Source organism: Anolis sagrei, chromosome 2, assembly GCF_037176765.1.
Source record: "Anolis sagrei isolate rAnoSag1 chromosome 2, rAnoSag1.mat, whole genome shotgun sequence".
NCBI lineage: Eukaryota > Metazoa > Chordata > Lepidosauria > Squamata > Dactyloidae > Anolis > Anolis sagrei.
In genome coordinates, this window is record NC_090022.1 from 164,439,195 (window position 1) to 164,457,258 (window position 18,064).

The 18,064-nt window shown below is 42.4% G+C and overlaps 1 protein-coding gene across 2 annotated transcripts in view; it reads left to right on the forward strand.

Moving 5' to 3' along the window:
* The window catches only part of KANK2 (KN motif and ankyrin repeat domains 2), a 136,133-nt gene that overhangs the window by 52,102 nt on the left and 65,967 nt on the right, over positions 1–18,064 (forward strand). For both annotated transcript variants that reach the window (XM_060763542.2, XM_060763541.2), the window contains one exon: positions 11,528–11,641. The gene's annotated coding sequence lies outside the window, so the exon portion shown is untranslated. The remainder of the gene's footprint in view (positions 1–11,527; positions 11,642–18,064) is intronic.

Consider the following 18,064-nt stretch of genomic DNA (forward strand, 5'->3'; position numbering starts at 1 on the left):
CTTTGAAAACAAATGTTTTAGAACACCAAAGCACCCAACAATGTAAAAGAAAATCTTGAGGTGCATCTATGCTGTTGAATGAATCCCTTTTAAGTGTCCTGGCTCAATGCTATGGGGTCATGGGAGCTGTAGTTTGGGATCATGGAGGCTGCCAAAGAATGTTGATGTCTCACCAAACTACAAATCCCAGCACTGCAATTAAATTGGTGATGATGGCCCTGAAATAGGAACTCCAGGTGCTCCTAAAGCAGTTTCTCCTTTTGCTTTGGCTCAGCATTAGGATTGCCATATTACTCAAATCTAACGTGCACCCTAATTTTGGGAAGGTAATTCAGCCAAAAATGTAAGCATTAGATTCAAGTAAATACAGGAAAACTGGAATTGAAGCCCTATGAGGAACTTAGGAAAATAAACGGGAAAATTACATTTGTTAAATTACTTCCAAATTCGCGAGGGATTCATGGAAGACAGAAAATTAGGTTTTAGCCAAGAAAAAGGAATATGGGATACCATCATGGAGAAAAATAAAATATTAATAAAAATAATATATAAACAATTACTACTATGGGACACGGAAGAAGAACAAGTCAAAGAATGCCAAGTGAAGTGGGCTAAAGATATAGGGCATAGTATCCTGATGAGTCAATGGGAAGAAATTTGGACCACAAAAATTAAATACACTATAGCCAGTGATCTTAAAGAAAACTGGTACAAGATGTTTTTCCGCTGGTATTATACACCAGAAAAAATAGCGAAGTTTAAGAAAAACATATCAGATAGATGCTGGAAATGTGGAAAAGAACTAGGCACATTTTATCACCAATGGTGGACCTGCGGAAAGATCAAAAAATTTTGGAAAAAGATTCATCAGGCTACCCAAAAAATTCTAAAATTAAATTTCCCTCAGGCTCCGGAAACATATCTCTTAGGGATACAAAACAAAACCAAAATGAATAGAAATCAAGAAAAAATTCTCTTTCTGCTGAGCACAGCTGCAAGATTGGTACTTGCCAGGATGTGGAAGCAAAAAGAAACTCCAACTCAGGAAGATTGGATAATAAAAGCATTTGATATTATCCAAATGGATAATCTATCCCAAAGAATCAACAGCACAACTAGAAGAACTGACTGGACAGACTTTAAGGACTATATGAAAAAAAGAGGAATACCGATGGTAATAGACTTGGCTTGCATTTAATAAAAGGAAACAAGAAAGAAAAATTGTCAGCATACGGGAGGAAAAAATGTTTTACGGAACAACAAAGAATCTTGGAATACCTTGGGAAGTCTCACCACGGTCTGGGACTGGGCACAAGGGTGGAGGGCTCTCTATGGGATGTGGCTTAAATGGAATCCATGTATATATTCCTATCTTTTCTTTCACCTTTTCTTTTACGTTTTGCTCCACCCCTTCTTTCTTCCCCCAGTCTCACTCTTCACCTCCCCCTTCCCCTTTTCCCCCAATCTATCTAGTACCGATCTGTAATAAAAACTGAAAAATGCAATAATATATATATATATATATATATATATATATATTCAAGTAAATACAGTAATTCAACATTTGGCTAATAATTCTTAGACTAATGCTTTCTGTCTTACCCTCCACTTCTTTCTCCTCTTATCCCTTGAAGATGGAGTGGAACTAAGGATGTTGGTGTGACTCTTATAATAAAATAATAATAAAACTTTATTTATATACCGCTCTATCTCCCCAGGGGGACTCAGGGCGGTTTCCAAGCAACAACATCAAACATACAGAGTCACAACATGGACAAAAAAAATAACAGTAACAGCAACATAAGCATGGAATTACCCAACAACATATCAATATTAAAAGAAAAAATCCTGCTTGCTCTTCATATCTATTTGTAAGGGCATAGAAAAGAAAAGGGTCCGAACAATTAAAAAGGCTGGGTCAATACTGATACAAATTGAAATAAGATGGAACTGGCATTTGGGTACAGTACTGTAATAGGTAAATTACAAAAGTGGTGATGGGCTATTTCCAGGGGCCTGTTAGGAGAATGACCAGGGTAATATATAGGTTGTGTCTGGACAGTGGCTGGGCTGAGCTAGTACTGGTCACTCTCGAAGATTTGTTGAAACCTCCAAGTCTTCAAATTCTTACGAAAAGAGGGGAGTGAGAGGGGGCCTGTCTTATTTCCCATGGAAGGCGGGGGGCCAGCACCGAGAAAGCCCTCATCACAGTGTCTTCATCACATCAGGGCAAGCTGTTGATAGCCTACTGTGGATGTGAAGATGAATAGAAAAATGTTTGGTGTTGATGGAGTTGTCAACCTACCAATATCCCATTATTAGAGTGTTTCCTGTTGCTCCTTCCAGACACCCCAAATTTGCTGTCTGCCTCTGTGAATGATATTCAGGAAGAGCCCAGGAAGAGTGTTTCCTACTGCAAGGGACTACTGTGAGGGGAAAGTTATGAAAATAACTGCTATATTTACTCAATTATAAGTCAGTCTTATGGATAAGTCCACATTCATGTACATGATGACGCAAACAAAATGGAAACTACGTTTGCAGCTGTGATGATTCAAGTCTGATGTTCAGTCTCCAAAGTCATTGCATTGTCTTACTACATTGCTGTTAACTCCCGTGAAAACCAGCATTGACCCATGGATAAGCTGAGCCTGGTTTTCAGGGTAAAATTTTAGACTTAGGTTCCATCTACATTGCAATACAATGCAGTTTAACGGCACTGAATTGCATTATATGGCATTATATGGCAGGTTGTGAAGTCTCTGAGGATGTTTGCCATCAAATGCTAATCAAGGTGGCCAGTTAAAACATTCACACCGAGCTCCAACAGACAAGAGTTCTTTGTCCCACCCTGATCATTCCACAGATATATAAACCCTTTTTCCTAGTTCCAACAGACCTCATTACCTCTGAGGATGCTTGCCATAGATGCAGGCGAAATGTCAGGAGAGAATGCCTCTAGAACATGGCCATATAGCCCAATAAAACCTACAACAACCCAGTGCTTCGAGCCATGAAGGCCTTCGACAATACAATGCCATCCTTCTCCCTTCATCATCTAGAACAGTAATCATTTGCAGGTAATGGCATTGCCTTTTAATATGATATCTGCAAATTCTGATCTCAGCCTGCTACAGGAAAAATGATTCACCATCTTCGTTTTTAGCTGTTCCGCGCTGCAAGACATGGCAGCTCAGGGACACAGGTGCTCTACTAGAGTTTCAAAACAAGCATGTTAACAGAGTGCTATAGAGATAGGTATCTCCAATCATGCAGTAATCCAGAAAACAGTGGCACCGCCCAGCCATGCAGTACCTCTTTATCATAGTTTGTGGAAACATTTGAAACATTGGTGGATGTTTTCCCCAAGATCACAGTCTCTTCCTGGGCTCTTCCTGAATATCATTCACAGAGGGAGACAGCACATTTGGGGTGTCTGGAAGGAGCAACAGGTAATTTACTGTGCACTTTACTGGTTTATATATATTTTTTCACTACCAGGGAGAGGAAGAGGTGTTTGTGGGATTTCCTGCGTCCTCTGCCAAAATAACTTGGCTAGCTCGAAGCCTGCACACCTTGACTTAGTTGTGAGAGATGTCAACATTTGTTGTTTGTTCCACCTCAGGCAGTGAAATATCTTATCACAAGCCTAACCCATAGTTATGCATTGCCATCACATTCTTTTGGCTTTTGAAATTTTATCATTCTTTGAGTGCTTCAAAATTGTCAGCCCTACCCTAGTATTTTAGGGTGGGGCAGTCACCTCTTTGCCCTATCTCCTCTCAGCCTTCTCTTCTTCAGGCTAAACATGCCCAGCTCCTTACGCCGCTCCTCATAGGGCTTGTTCTCCAGACCCTTGATCGTTTTAGTCGCCCTCCTCTGGACACATTCCAGCTTGTCAATTGTGGTGCCCAGAATTGGACACAATATTTCAGGTGTGGTCTAACCAAAGCAGAATAGAGGGGTAGCATGACTTCCCTAGATCTAGACACGATGCTCCTATTGATGCAGGCCAAAATCCCATTGGCTTTTTTTGCCGCCACATCACATTGTTGGCTCATGTTTAACTTGTTCTCCACGAGGACTCCAAGATCTTTTTCACACGTACTGCACAAAACAATTACCAGTAGCAGTGGTATGGCATGAATACTAATAAATTAAGTGTAAGTTAGATAGGTAGGACCGAATTTCAGCAATACCAGAATGATACATTACCATTAACCAATATAAACAAACACATCAATAATAATAATAACAATAACAACAACAACAATAATAATAATTTGTTTTTTTTTACCCGCCTCTCCTCACAGCTTGAGGCAGGTTACAACATTGCTAAACGATATCAGAATGATAAATTACCATTTATTTATTTATCGTGTCAGGAACAAACCAAACAGTTGTATTGCATTTCTTAACAAACAAAGAAACAAAACACAAAGTTTGCAAGCTTGGTAGTTGATTAGATGTCCTTTGACCAGTATCTGGCCACTTGGAGTGCTTCTGCTGTTGCTGCAAGAAGGTCCTCTATTGTGCATGTGGCTGGCCTGGGTTGCATTGCATTAGGTGGTCTGTGCTTCGCTCTTCTCCCCACTCGCATGTCGTGGATTCCACTTTGTGGCCCCATTTCTTAAGGTTGGCTCTGCATCTCGTGGTGCCAGAGCACAGTCTGTTCAGCACCTTCCAAGTCGCCCAGTTTTCTGTGTGCCCAGGAGGGAGTCTCTCATTTGGTATCAGCCATTGGTTGAGGTCCTGCCACTTTTGGACTCTCGCTTGCTGAGGTGTTCCAGCAAGTGTCTCTGTAGATCTTAGAAAATTATTTCTTGATTTAAGTCATTGTCGTGCTGGCTGATACCCAAACGGGGTGAGCTGGAGATGTCACTGCCTTGGTCCTTTCACTATTGGCTGCTACTTCCCGGCGGATGTCAGGTGGTGCAATACCGGCTAAACAGTGTAATTTCTCCAGTGGTGTAGGGCGCAGACACCCCGTGATAATGCGGCATGTCTCATTAAGAGCCACATCCACAGTTTTAGCGTGGTGATATGTGTTCCACACTGGGCATGCATACTCAGCAGCAGAGTAGCATAGCGCAAGGGCAGATGTCTTCACTATGTCTGGTTGTGATTCCCAGGTTGTTCCAGTCAGCTTTCGTATGATATTGTTCCTAGTGCCCATTTTTTGCTTGATATTCAGGCAGTGCTTCTTGTAGGTCAGAGCACGGTCCAGAGTGACTCCCAAGTATTTGGGTGTGCTGCAATGCTCCAGAGGGATTCCTTCCCAGGTAATCCTCAGAGCTCGGGATGCTTGTCTGTTCTTAAGGTGAAAGGCACATATCTGTGTTTTAGATCATGGATTAGGGATCAGCTAGTTTTCCCTGTAATAGGCAGTAAGAGCACCTAGAGTTTCAGAGAGCTTCTTACCGTTACCATTAATCTTACCATTAATCAATATAAATGAACTCATTATCAATAATAATGGAGCCCCCGGTGGTGCAGTGGGTTAAACCCCTGTGCCGGCAGAACTGAAGACCAACAGCTTGCAGGTTCAAATCCGGGGAGAGGCGGATGAGCTCCCTCTATCAGCTCCAGCTCCTCATGCAGGGACATGAGAGAAGCCTCCCACAAGGATGATAAAAACATGAAATCATCCAGGCGTCCCCTGGGCAATGTCCTTGCAGACGGCCAATTCTCTCCGACCAGAAGCGACTTGCAGTTTCTCAAGTTGCTCCTGACATGGCAAAAATAAATAAATAAATAAATAAATAATTTGATTTTGTTTTACCTGGCTCTCCTCACAGCTTAAGCCAGGTTACAACACTGCTAAACAATATCAGAATGATAAATTACCCTTACCCAATATAAATAAACTCATTATCAATAATAATAATAATAATAATAATAATAATTTGATTTCTTACCCGCCTCTCCTCACAGCTCAAGGCAGGTTACAACATTGCTAAAACACATAATCAAAACACATACTCATTTAAAAACACCCTGTAGAGACATATTAAAACATATTTCCATAAAATACATCTTAAAATATACAAAAGTTAGACATAGATTGGAAGTTCAATATTTGTCATTATGGACCTTATAATAAAGACTCATGGGCAGGTTTTGGAACGAAACTCCAGTGGATAAATACCAAGGGCCCACTGTATATAAGTGAACATTTAGCATTGTTCTTATACTGTAAAGAAAAAATTTCATTTTCAAATGGAATAATATCTGTCATAGCTTGATCGGTTACAGTTTTGTGTTTTAAGAAGACATTTTGAAAAAGTTGAACAATGTCTAAGAGCTTTTGTTTGTATTGAAAGCTCAACTCTTTCATGGCTTCCCTTGATTGCTGTACTTGCGATATATGGCGGCTCTAGGTAATTTTCAACAGTAACCAAACAGTATTCCCCTCCTCCCTAACCAATCATTGATATATATTTTCTGTTCATCATGGGAGTTCAGTGTGCCATATTTGGTTCAATTCCATCATTTGTGGAGTTCAGCATGCTCTTTGATTTTAGGTGAACTATACATCCCAGTAACCACAACTTGCATATGTCAAGGTCTATTTTCTCCCAAGAGTGCCCCTGGGCAAAATCAACTATACTGCGAATGCTTACTTTGCGTAATGGGTTGAGCCGCCCCTGGATATATCTGTTCCTACCTTGTTTACAGATTGATACTCTGAAAAGCAGTATTTCCCATGGATACCCTAATTTAGGTTTAAATTCTAGTTGGAGTCCCTAAATCTACTAAATCCATGTGTTTCCTCACCATTTGGCAGTTAATTCAGTGAGTCTACTCTAGTTGGGACAACCCAACAGCATTCCAGGCTCAGCATGTAACTGAGAAATGCAAAACAAAATACGTAATGCAAGGGAGGATGTTTCCCTTTTTTGGCCCCTTTTATCTTAACGCTATACAAATTACTCCTTCCATCCCTGTTCTGCTCCAACTATAGTATGGTTCAGGATTTTACAAGCACAAAGCATTTTGCGGATGATGATTGATTTTTATGTCAACACCGCACCATACCTGGGGTCAGTAAACAAGCTTATTATATATCTTTCTAGCCCTCTTTAGGCAGTAATTCCAGGAGCAGAGAATGGGAAATCTTCCTATTTCTAGTCTGACCAAAAATCTGGCTACCAGTATTTAAAAAACTTTAAAATTATAACTGTAAAAAAGAACAACACTCAAACACAGGGGAACTCCAGACAAGAAACAATCAGGGCCAGCTAATCATCTCTCAATAAAGGATTCTCCCTAAAAACTGTCAGGCTATGAAATGGCAATCAAGGTGGCCAATTGAAACATTCATACCTATCTCCAACAGAAAAGAGTTCTTTCTCCCACCCTGGATTTTCCACAATTTTCCTGGTTAAAGGTTTTCCTCTGACATGAAGTCCAGTCGTGCCTGACTCTGTGGTGCTCATCTGCATTGCTAAGTCGAAGAGCCGGCGTTGTCCATAGACACCTCCAAGGTCATGTGGCCAGCATGACTGCATGGAGCGCCGGGGCAGCCTCCCTTGGCTGGCTCACGCTGTCCATTAGGCCTGACGGATAGCATGAGCCTGCCAAGGGGGGAGCAGGCCCGCGCGGCCTACTTGCGAGTAAAGCACCTTGCGAGGTGCTTTACTCGCAAGTAGACCACGCGGAGCAGCCTCCCTTGGCTGGTTGCCAGGTGGGAGGCAGTCCTGGTCGTGATTGGCTTGACGTGCTTTCCTCTTGGCCCGTTTCTCTCTTTCGCCCTCCATACGTGCCTCTTCAAATTCTACAGCACTGCTGGTCACAGCTGACCTCCAGCTGGAGTGCTCACGGGCCAGGGCTTCCCAGTTCTTGGTTTCTATGCCAGTTTTTAAGGTTGGCTTTGAGTCCATCTTTAAATCTCTTTTCCTGAGTTCAGAGTAGAGCAACTGCTTTGGGAGATGGTAGTCGGGCATCCGGACAATGTGACCGGTCCAGCCGAGTTGATGGTGGAGGACCATCGCTTCAATGCTGGTCGGAGGATAATAGTTTTATAAACAAGCACCTTGGTATCCCTACGGATGTCCCGGTCCTCAAACACTCTGTGCTTCATTTGGAAAAATGCTGCACTCGCAGAGCTCAGGCGGTGTAGTATTTCAGTGTCAATGTTGACTTACTCTGTGACAGGATAAGTCACAGGATAAGAAAAAATCTACCCCACTTAAAACAAGATTTTCTCTCTCCTTCCTTTGTATAGTCTTTTCATCAGTTTCTTTTTTCCCCTTAAGATTTGCTGTCATTTTTCACTTTCTGAAGAAAAAGAACTGCTTGTAATGTCTACTCAATATCATTGAGCAAATTAGCCCAACATTGGCTGCCAAGTGCCTATTATAGTTCTTAATCCCCCAGCATGGTGCATATCAAATATTAATTCACAGCTGCTTCCATATAAACATTCCACATCTCAAGGATTATCCTGGGGTTTCTAAGAATCAGCCAACCCAACTATTGCTTTGCCTGTGTTTGCCTTACAATTTCTCTTTATTAAAAATGCACCTAATGGGGCAACCCACCCTCCTGCAGAAGGACATGAAGATGATCAGCATTTTGATGGATTTGTATTGATTCAGAAGTCCTTGATTTCTTTCATTAGGTGACAAGTTTGTTTTTTGCACCACTTCTCTTTCCAGTTATGAAATAGGTTTCCTTTCATTGTTGTTACCTGAGGCACAAGATGATTATATCTTGGTTATTTGCGTAGTCACGTCTACTTCTCCTTTCCTTGGCCTTCTTGATAACACTGTCACAGCAATAAAATTTTCCCCTTTAATCTTTGCACCTAGCTCTACCACCATTATCAGTGATGTACAAATCCATATTAAATCTTTCATTTCATGCAGGGTAGATTTGTCCGTTTTTCCTTCTTTCCATACATGTTTTGACCTTTAACAGTTGACCTAATGGGGCTGATAAATGCTATCAGTTAAGGACACCTATGTCGCTATATTAATTCTGGTCTTTGATCTAATACAATGGTTCTCAACCTTCCTAATACCGCGACCCCTTAATACAGTTCCTCATGTTATGGTGACCCCCAACCAGAAAATTATTTTCGTTGCTACTTCGTAACTGTAATTTTGTTACTGTTATGAATCATCATGTAAATATCAGATAAGCAAGATGTGTTTTCATTCACTGGACCAAATTTGGCATAAATACCCAATATGCCCAAATTTGAATACTGGTGGGGTTGGGGATTGATTTTGTCATTTGGGAGTTGTAGTTGCTGGGATTTATAGTTCACCTACAATCAAAGAGCATTCTTAACTCCACCAATGATGGAATTGAAACAAACCTGGCACACAGAACTCCCATGACCAACAGAAAATACTGGAAGGCTTTGGTAGGCATTGTCGAAGGCTTTCATGGCTGGAATCACTGGGTTGTTGTAGGTTTTTCCAGGCTATATGGCCATGTTCTAGAGGCATTTTCTCCTGATTTTTCGCCTGCATCTATGGCAAGCATCCTCAGAGGTAGTGAGGTCTGTTGGAAGTAGGAAAAATGGTTTATATATCTGTGGAATGACCAGGTTGGGACAAAGGACTTTTGTCTGCTGGAGCTAGATGTGAATGTTTCAATTGACCACCTTGATTAGCATTTAATGGCTTGGAAGTGTCTGGGGGAATCTTTTGCTGAGAGGTGATGTGCCTGATTGTTTACTCTCTGTAGTTTTGCTGTTGTAATTTTTGAGTTTTTTTTAATACCAGTAGCCAGATTTTGTTCATTTTCATGTTTTCTTCCTTTCTGTTGAAATTGTCCACATGCATGTGGATTTCAATGGCTTCTCTGTGTAGTCTGACATGGTGGTTGTGAGAGTGGTCCAGCATTTCTGTGTTCTCAAATAACATGCTGTGTCCAGGTTGGTTCATCAGGTGGTCTGCTATGGCTGGCTTCTCTGGTTGAAGTAGTCTGCAGTGCCTTTCATGTTCCTTGATTCATGTTTGGGCGCTGAGTTTGGTGGTCTTGTAGACTTGTCTACAGTTGCATGGAATACGGTAGATTCCTGCAGAGGTCAGATGGTCCCTCTTGTCCTTTGCTGAACGTAGCATTTGTTGGATTTTCTTGGTGGGTCTGTGTGGTTTGTATGTTGTGTTTCCTCATCAGCTTCCCTATGCAGTCAGTGGTTCCCTTGATGTATGGCAAGAACACTTTTCCTCTGGGTAGAGTTGTAGTTCACCTACATTCAGAGAGAACTGTGGACTCAAACTATGATTGATCTGGACCGAATTTGACACGGATACTCAATATGCCCAAATGTGACTACTGGTGGGGTTTGGGGAAAATAGACATTGACATTTGGGAGTTGTAGTTGCTGAGATTTATAGTTCACCTAAAATCAAAGAGCATTCTGAGCCCCACCAGCGATAGAATTGGGCCAAACTTCCCACACAGAACCCCCATGACCAACAGAAAATATTGTGTTTTCTGATGGTCTTTGGTGACCCATCTGATACTTCCTTGGAACCCCCCCAGGGGTCCCGACCCCCAGGTTGAGAAACGCTGATCTAATATGTAATAGTTTCTTTTGTTGTTGTTGCTACTTGTTGTCAAATCATCTTTGATTTATAGTGGCCCTATGAATAAAAGACCTTCATGAGATGTTGTTCAAGTCTTGCAGATTAGGGGCATAGCTTCATTGACTGAATCAATCAAACTCGAACTCTGTTTCATTCTATTCCTACTTCTTTCCACTTTGTCAGGGATTATTATCATCCAGGCACACAAATCCCCCCCACTCTCTTCACTAGTGCCCTGTAACTGTTTGACGTATTTTGTCTGGCTCCTTAGGTGAAGCCTGTCTCATTTGGGAAACCCTACCAGAAGCGAAGTGATAATGCTGCCGTTAGTATAACCCAGTGGTTCCCAATCTATTTTTTGACCAGGGACCACTTTGATGAGGAACCACTCTCCAACAGGAAACCATTGGGTTTGCTCTGTGCCTTGCCTGTGACCAATGAGGGTGTGTCTGGGCTCAGGCCGGTGGCGGGCGTATTCTGGATGGTAGTGGTGCAGTTGCCAAGGAAAACCGTCACCGCAACTGCCCCACCCACTTGGCAGATGCCCGCTACCATCCTGGTCCAGGTGCATCCTCATTGGCCGAGGCCCTGGAAGTCCTGTCCCCGTCCCCCCCCCAAAGTCCCCATCTGGAATACCCCACCACCACCACCACTGGCTGTCCTTTATTTTCAAACAGCAACGTTTGGTCAAGTCAGGGATTATTGTTCATTCAATGAAATATCCTGAATTGGAAGTGTTGACACTCAAAACAATTGCAGGGAGTTTATTGTGTGATTAATACCCTGGTGTCCTCCACACTACCACACACACTTGTGGACTTTTCTGCATAGAGTAACATTTGCTAAATCGTTCACAACAATACAGGTGTAAATGGTGATCATTATCTGCGATTGAGTATTTCAGAGTAAAACAAATAGATGTGCTCTCCATCTGCCACACATGGCGAAAATGCATGACCTTTCCCCACTTTCTTTTGCAGAGGAATTGATACGTTAGAACGGTTGGGTTGAAAAGAAAGGAAAAAGAAGACGGGGAGACAGACATGAAACCTCTCTTCAGGCAGCGGAGAGATAGGGGTGCGGCACTGACTGAGGTAAGTGCAAGTTTTGCAGCTCGTACATTTGATCAATGTGGTGATTTCCTGTGATGTTAGAGTTGAAGTCACGTATTCTTTTTATTAAGTATGGCTGTTCCCGACTGGATTAGAAGAAAACTGCAAATTCTTTCCACTACTGCAGCTACCAGCTGTGTTAAGCGCCCATAACTTCTGGTCCTGTTTGTGTTTCCAAGGGCAACATATCAATGTTATCTTCTAACTATTCCTGTGAGCAACAAGGTGGCGGTAGCCGACCTCTTATCTGTCAGGCTGGAGTAATAACGCTCGAAGAGGCCTGAGATAGTTGGTTGGGGCTGTTGAAAGGTGGCTGGCTTGGCCTGTACCACTTGGCATTCCACTATGACAACTTCAGGTCCCATCCATGCCTCATGATGTGAGATTGATGAGTGTTCATAGATTGGTATGGCTTAAAGGAGAACAAATGTGTTGCGGCTGAGGTCGCACAAAAATGTGTTGGCTAAAGTTTCCAAGAGAGGAGATTCCATCTGAACATGAGAAAGAACTTCCTGACTGTGAGAGCCGTTCAGCAGTGGAACTCTCTGCCCTGGAGTGTGGTGGAGGCTCCCTCTTTGGAAGCTTTTAAACAGGGGCTGGATGGCCATCTGTCAGGAGTGATTTGAATGCAATATTCCTGCTTCTTGGCAGGGGGTTGGACTGGATGGCCCATGAGGTCTCTTCCAACTCTTTGATTCTATGATTCTATAAGTGTAAGGACTAGGCTATTGTAAGGTCTTACTTCGGGAGTCCTGGACCTGACTTAAATCTGAGTTTTCTGCTTCTCTGTGTCAGCATCAATGGCGGAAGTCTCACCTCTTCCAACAGCTAATGACAGGAATCGTGTAGGCTGTGGTTTGGGGTCTGGCAGCAGAGTTTGATTAATAGGCTCTCTGTGGTTAGTTCAGTTTAGGACAAGAGGGGTTTTATGCCTGCTGAGGCAGAGAAAAGAACAGCGTGGGAGGAAACCCTTTGGACCAGGATGGGGAAGAGGGACAGAAAGGTCTCAAAGAACACATGAAGGGAAAGTGGCCATTGGGAAGTCATGGCTTGTTAGCTGTGGTCGGCCCCACATTTACAGGGCAACGATAAGCCGATCCAGTACAGGGTGAAGGCCATAATAATGTAAGAGAACTGGAATACAAATAAAGATAAATTCTTCACATATAGAATCATAGAATCATAAAGTTGGAAGAGACCTCATGGGCAATCTAGTCCAACCTCCTGCCAAGAAGCAGGAAAATTGCATTCAAAGCACCCCCGACAGATGGCCATCCAGCCTCTGTTTAAAAGCTTCCAAAGAAGGAGTCTCCACATCCGTAGGTGGCTGTGGAGCCCTATTCTTGATCTGCATCGTCTCCCGCAGTGAGGGAATTGGTTTCCAGGTGGAAGGCGGTCCCGGTCAGGGTTGGCTTGACGTGCCTTCCTCTTGGCACATTTCTCTCTTTCGCCTCTTCAAATTCTGCAGCACTGCTGGTCACAGCTGATCTCCAGCAGGAGCGCTTAAGGGCCAGGGCTTCCCAGTTCCCAATTTCTATGCCAGAGTTTTTAAGGTTGGCTTTGAGCCCATCTTTAAATCTCTTTTCCTGCCCACCAACATTCTGTTTACCATTCTTTAGTTCGGAGTAGATCAACTGCTTTGGGAGACGGTGGTCAGGCATTCGCACAATGTGGCCCGTCCAGCGGAGTTGATGGTGGAGGACCATTGCTTCAATGCTTGTGGTCTTTGCTTCTTCCAGCACACTGATATTTGTCTGCTTGTCTTCCAAAGAGGTTTGCAGGATTTTCCGGAGGCAGCGCTGATGGAATCGTTCCAGGAGTTGCATGTGGCGTTTGTAGACAGTCCATGTTTCGCAGGAATATACCAGAGTTGGGGGGGGGGGGGCAATTGCTTTATAAACAAGCACCTTGGTATAGAATCATAGAATCATAGAATCATAGAATCATAGAATCATAGAATCAAAGAGTTGGAAGAGACCTCATGGGCCATCCAGCCCAACCCCCTGCCAAGAAGCAGGACTATTGCATTCAAATCACCCCTGACAGATGGCCATCCAGCCTCTGCTTAAAAGCTTCCAAAGAAGGAGCCTCCACCACACTCCGGGGCAGAGAGTTCCACTGCTGAACGGCTCTCACAGTCAGGAAGTTCTTCCTAATGTATCCCTGCGGATGTCCCAGTCCTCAAACACTCTCTGATTCATTCAGGAAAAATGCTGCACTCGCAGAGCTCAGGCGGTGTTGAATTTCAGTATCAATGTTGACTGGTGGAGAGGTGGCTGCCAAGGTAGCGGAAATGGTCAACATTTTCTAATGTTACACCATAAAGCTGTATCTCTGGCGTTGGAGAGGGATGGGTTGGTGACTGCTGGAAAAGGCCTCCCGGTTATCCAAGTACTATATATGTTACAGTATTTTAGAACTGGAACTATATTTTTTTTTTACAGAGAATCCTTTTCAGAATAGTATTAGTTCTCATTAAAAAATTCTAAGTTTATATAAATACCACAAAACATTATCAACAATGTTTAAAAGGGGACCTGTTCATGTTTTTTTTTTAAAAAAAATCTTATCTGTCACAAGCTGTGACATAGCCATAAATGAAGAGTTTTTAAACTGTAGGATAAAACCCTACGAAGTTCAACAGCGGCCCATTCCTCATCGTTGTGTTTATTCAAAAAGCAACCCTGCTGCTGAGTTAAAAGAGGCTCATTCACAAACAAATGTGCATGAGATTGTTCATGCCTAGATTTCTGTCCTTTGAGATACCGACACCAGCCTTGTTTACCCGAAATATCATAGCATACCATGAAAAAGCAGTCCCTGGCAACTGGAACTTCCAGTTTCCTGTATACTTCTGTTTGTATTGTACATCTGAAGGTCTGAAATTAAGCAGAAAATATTGTTGCAGTCAGAGCCCCCAGTGGTGCAGTGGGTTAAAGCGCTGAGCTGCTGAGCCTGCTGACCGAAAGGTCGCAGGTTCGAATCTGGAGAGCGGGGTGAGCTTCCACTGTCAGCCCCAGCTTCTGCCAACCTAGCAGTTCGAAAAGTGTGAGTAGATAAATAGGTACTGCTCTGGCAGGAAGGTAACGGTGCACCATACAGTCATGCCGGCCACATGACATTGGAGGTGTCTATGGACAACGCTGGCTCTTTGTCTTAGAAATGGAGATGAGCACCACACCCCAGAGTTGGAAACGACTGGACTTAATGTCAGGGGACAACCTTTACCTTTTTATTGTTGCAGTCATTAGATATATTAAGGTATACTTGTTGGGAAATCGTAATGAGAAAGGAAAAAAAGCTGATCAAAGTAATATATCAAAATCTATTAGAATGGAGCAATGAGAAAGACCTAATAAAGGAAAATATGATTAAGTGGGCAAGAGATATAGGTCACTCGATACTTCTAAAAGAGTGGGAACATGTCTGGAAGGTCAAACTAAAGTTCACAAAAGCCATGGACATATTAGAGAACTGGCTTAAAATGTTCCATCGATGGCATTTGACACCTGCCCAACTTACTAAATTTAATGAAAAACTCGATAGTTTATGTTGGAAATGCAGGAAAGAAATGGGAACTTACTATCATTTATTCTGGAGTTGTAAGGAGATCCAAAAATTTTGGACTTTGGTCCATAAACATACACAAAATATAATTAAAACAAAATTCGATATGAAACCTGAATATTATTTGTTGAACATAACAAATCTTGATTTCAAGAAAAATGAGGAAAAATCTTTTTTTATCTGTCAGCAGCTGCACAAAAATGGAAAACGAAAGAAATCCCTTCCAATGAGGATTGAATTAAGAAAATAGTAGAATATATGGATCTGGATAGGCTTTCTTACTTACTAAGGGAACAGAGTAATGAAAAGCCAACAAACTGGAACCAATTAAAAGAGTACCTAAGAGGGAAAATTAAACTTAATATTTAACATTCGCCACTATGAATTAACCTCGATTATGGTGCGAATGAGACCATAAGAAGACATAAGCAACTCAATGCCTGTACCTCTGTGGACTGAACTAGAAGTCCTTGATTATATATATATATATATATATATATATATATATATATATATATGAGCCCCCGGTGGCACAGTGAGTTAAAGCACTGAGCTGAGCTGTTGAGCTTGTTGATCGAAAGGTCGCAGGTTCGATTCCAGGGAGCGGCATGAGCTTCCGTTGTCAGCCCTAGCTTCTGCCAACCTAGCAGTTCGAAAATATGCAAATGTGAGTAGATCAATAGGTACCACTCCGTCGGGAAGGTAACGGCGCTCCATGCAGTCATACCGGCCACATGACCTTGGAGGTGTCTACGGACAATGCTGGCTCTTCGGCTTAGAAATGGAGATGAGCACCACAACCCAGAGTCAGACATGACTGGACTTCATGTCAGGGGACTACCTTTACCTATATATATATATATATATATATATATATATATATATATTCTTTTCTCTATTTCTTTTTCTTTCTTTTTTTTGGTTCCCAACACATCCTCTCTCCCCCACACAACCTTACCCTCCCTCAATTTCCTACTTTCCTGTCACGTGGATTGTTCCCCCTCTTTCCCAGTTGAAGAAAAATCTCAATAAAATTATTATATAAAAAAAGATATATTAAGGTATAGTATATAGTTTTTGTAAGCACCGTGTAGTATAAAAGATTGTGCTTTCAATAACCCTTGGGAAGCTTGAGTTTAGACATGCAGTGCCTGTAGTGGTAGCGGTTATTCCTGGATGTTGATGTCTAGTAAGGAAATTGGATGAATCACAGGAACCACAAGAACATATAGAAGGCCAAAACAGAGGGAAAGGAGGAGGTTCTCACATTGGTAGCAGAGGTAGAGTTAAGTGAAAGTTCCCCCAGTGTACACACTGAGACACATACACACAGACGACTCTGGAGCAGCATCCAACAGACACTTTGGGTGGAGAATGATATGGAGATCCAACATCTCCACCTGCTGGTCTGTGGCCAGCAGTTTCCTTGAGTCTTCCTTCCATCATGGCTTTGAAGGGTTGGAAGCTGAGAAGCGAGTCCTTCCGTCCAGGTTCTTTTTTCACTTAGGTAGGAAGTCTTTCACATGACGTTCCAGGTCCAAGTTTTGCCTACATTTCTATCTTGTAAAGAGGAAGAATGACAGATAGGTAGCCTTTGCCATAACATGCTAATATATTTCTTGGGATAGTACCTTTAGGGCCACTAAATCCTTCTGCTTTTAGTGTCGCAGACATCCATTTTTCCTTTCGGAAGAATGGCTTCAAACGACAAGAAAGGAGATTCCATCTGAACATTAGGAAGAACTTCCTGACTGTGAGAGCTGTTCAGCAGTGGAACTCTCTGCCCCAGAGTGTGATGGAGGCTCCTTCTTTGGAAGCTTTTAAATAGAGGTTGGATAGCCATCTGTCAGGGGTGTTTTGAATGTGATTTTCCTGCTTCTTGGCAGGGGATTGGACTGGATGGCCCATGATGTCTCTTCCAACTCTATGATTATAAACATTCTAAAAAATTATCAGCAAATAATTCACCCTCCCCTTCTATAAGCCATAAATGCTTTGTTGACCAGGTTCCATTTATAATTGGCATGTAGCTGCCCCATACACTAGGGCAGGCATTGGCAATCTTCCGCCTTCCAATTGTTTTGGACTTCAACTTCATTTTGTTAGTTTTGGCCCATCTCTAATCTGTCAAGATCATTTTGAATCCTGCTCCTGTCCTCTGGAGTATTGGCTATCCTTTCCAATTTGGTGTCATCTGCAAACTTGATGATCATGCCTTCTAGCCCTTCAGTGACAAATGCAAGGTACTCCACTTAGGCAGAAAAAATTAAATGCAAAGATACAGAATGGGGGACGCATGACTCGAGAGACTTCAACTCCCACAATTCCTAACATCCAGTATGCTGACTGGGATTTCTGGGAGATGAAGTCCACAACGCATGGAGGGTCGAAGTTTGCCCGTACCTGCACTAGGGCAATACTGGCGTCAGAAACCAGTTAGGCTTCCAACAAATTACTTGAATGCAATCCAGCGTACCAGTCAGTGTGTAAATGAAATGCCAACACTGGGTAGAGAGATGACTCACCGTTTTGGGGAATGGAGAAACAGAAAACAGGATGGTGGTTATAGTAAAAGTCCTTTGATTCTAACAAAAAGCATGATCATTTTGTCCAGCCCTGCTCTTTGGCAGAGTGAAGCAGCCAGCTGAGACAACAAACCTGCGTATCATGAAAGGCCAACAAATTATTGGTTACTCACTTTATTGAGTTTCCATTGCAAAGGATGGTGAGAAACAGAATTCCAACTTTTCCTCAGGTGGCACAATAACTTGACCAATTTTAGAAAGGCTTTTTTCTATTCCACTTCAAAGAACAAAGTAACAACTTGCATTTTGTTGG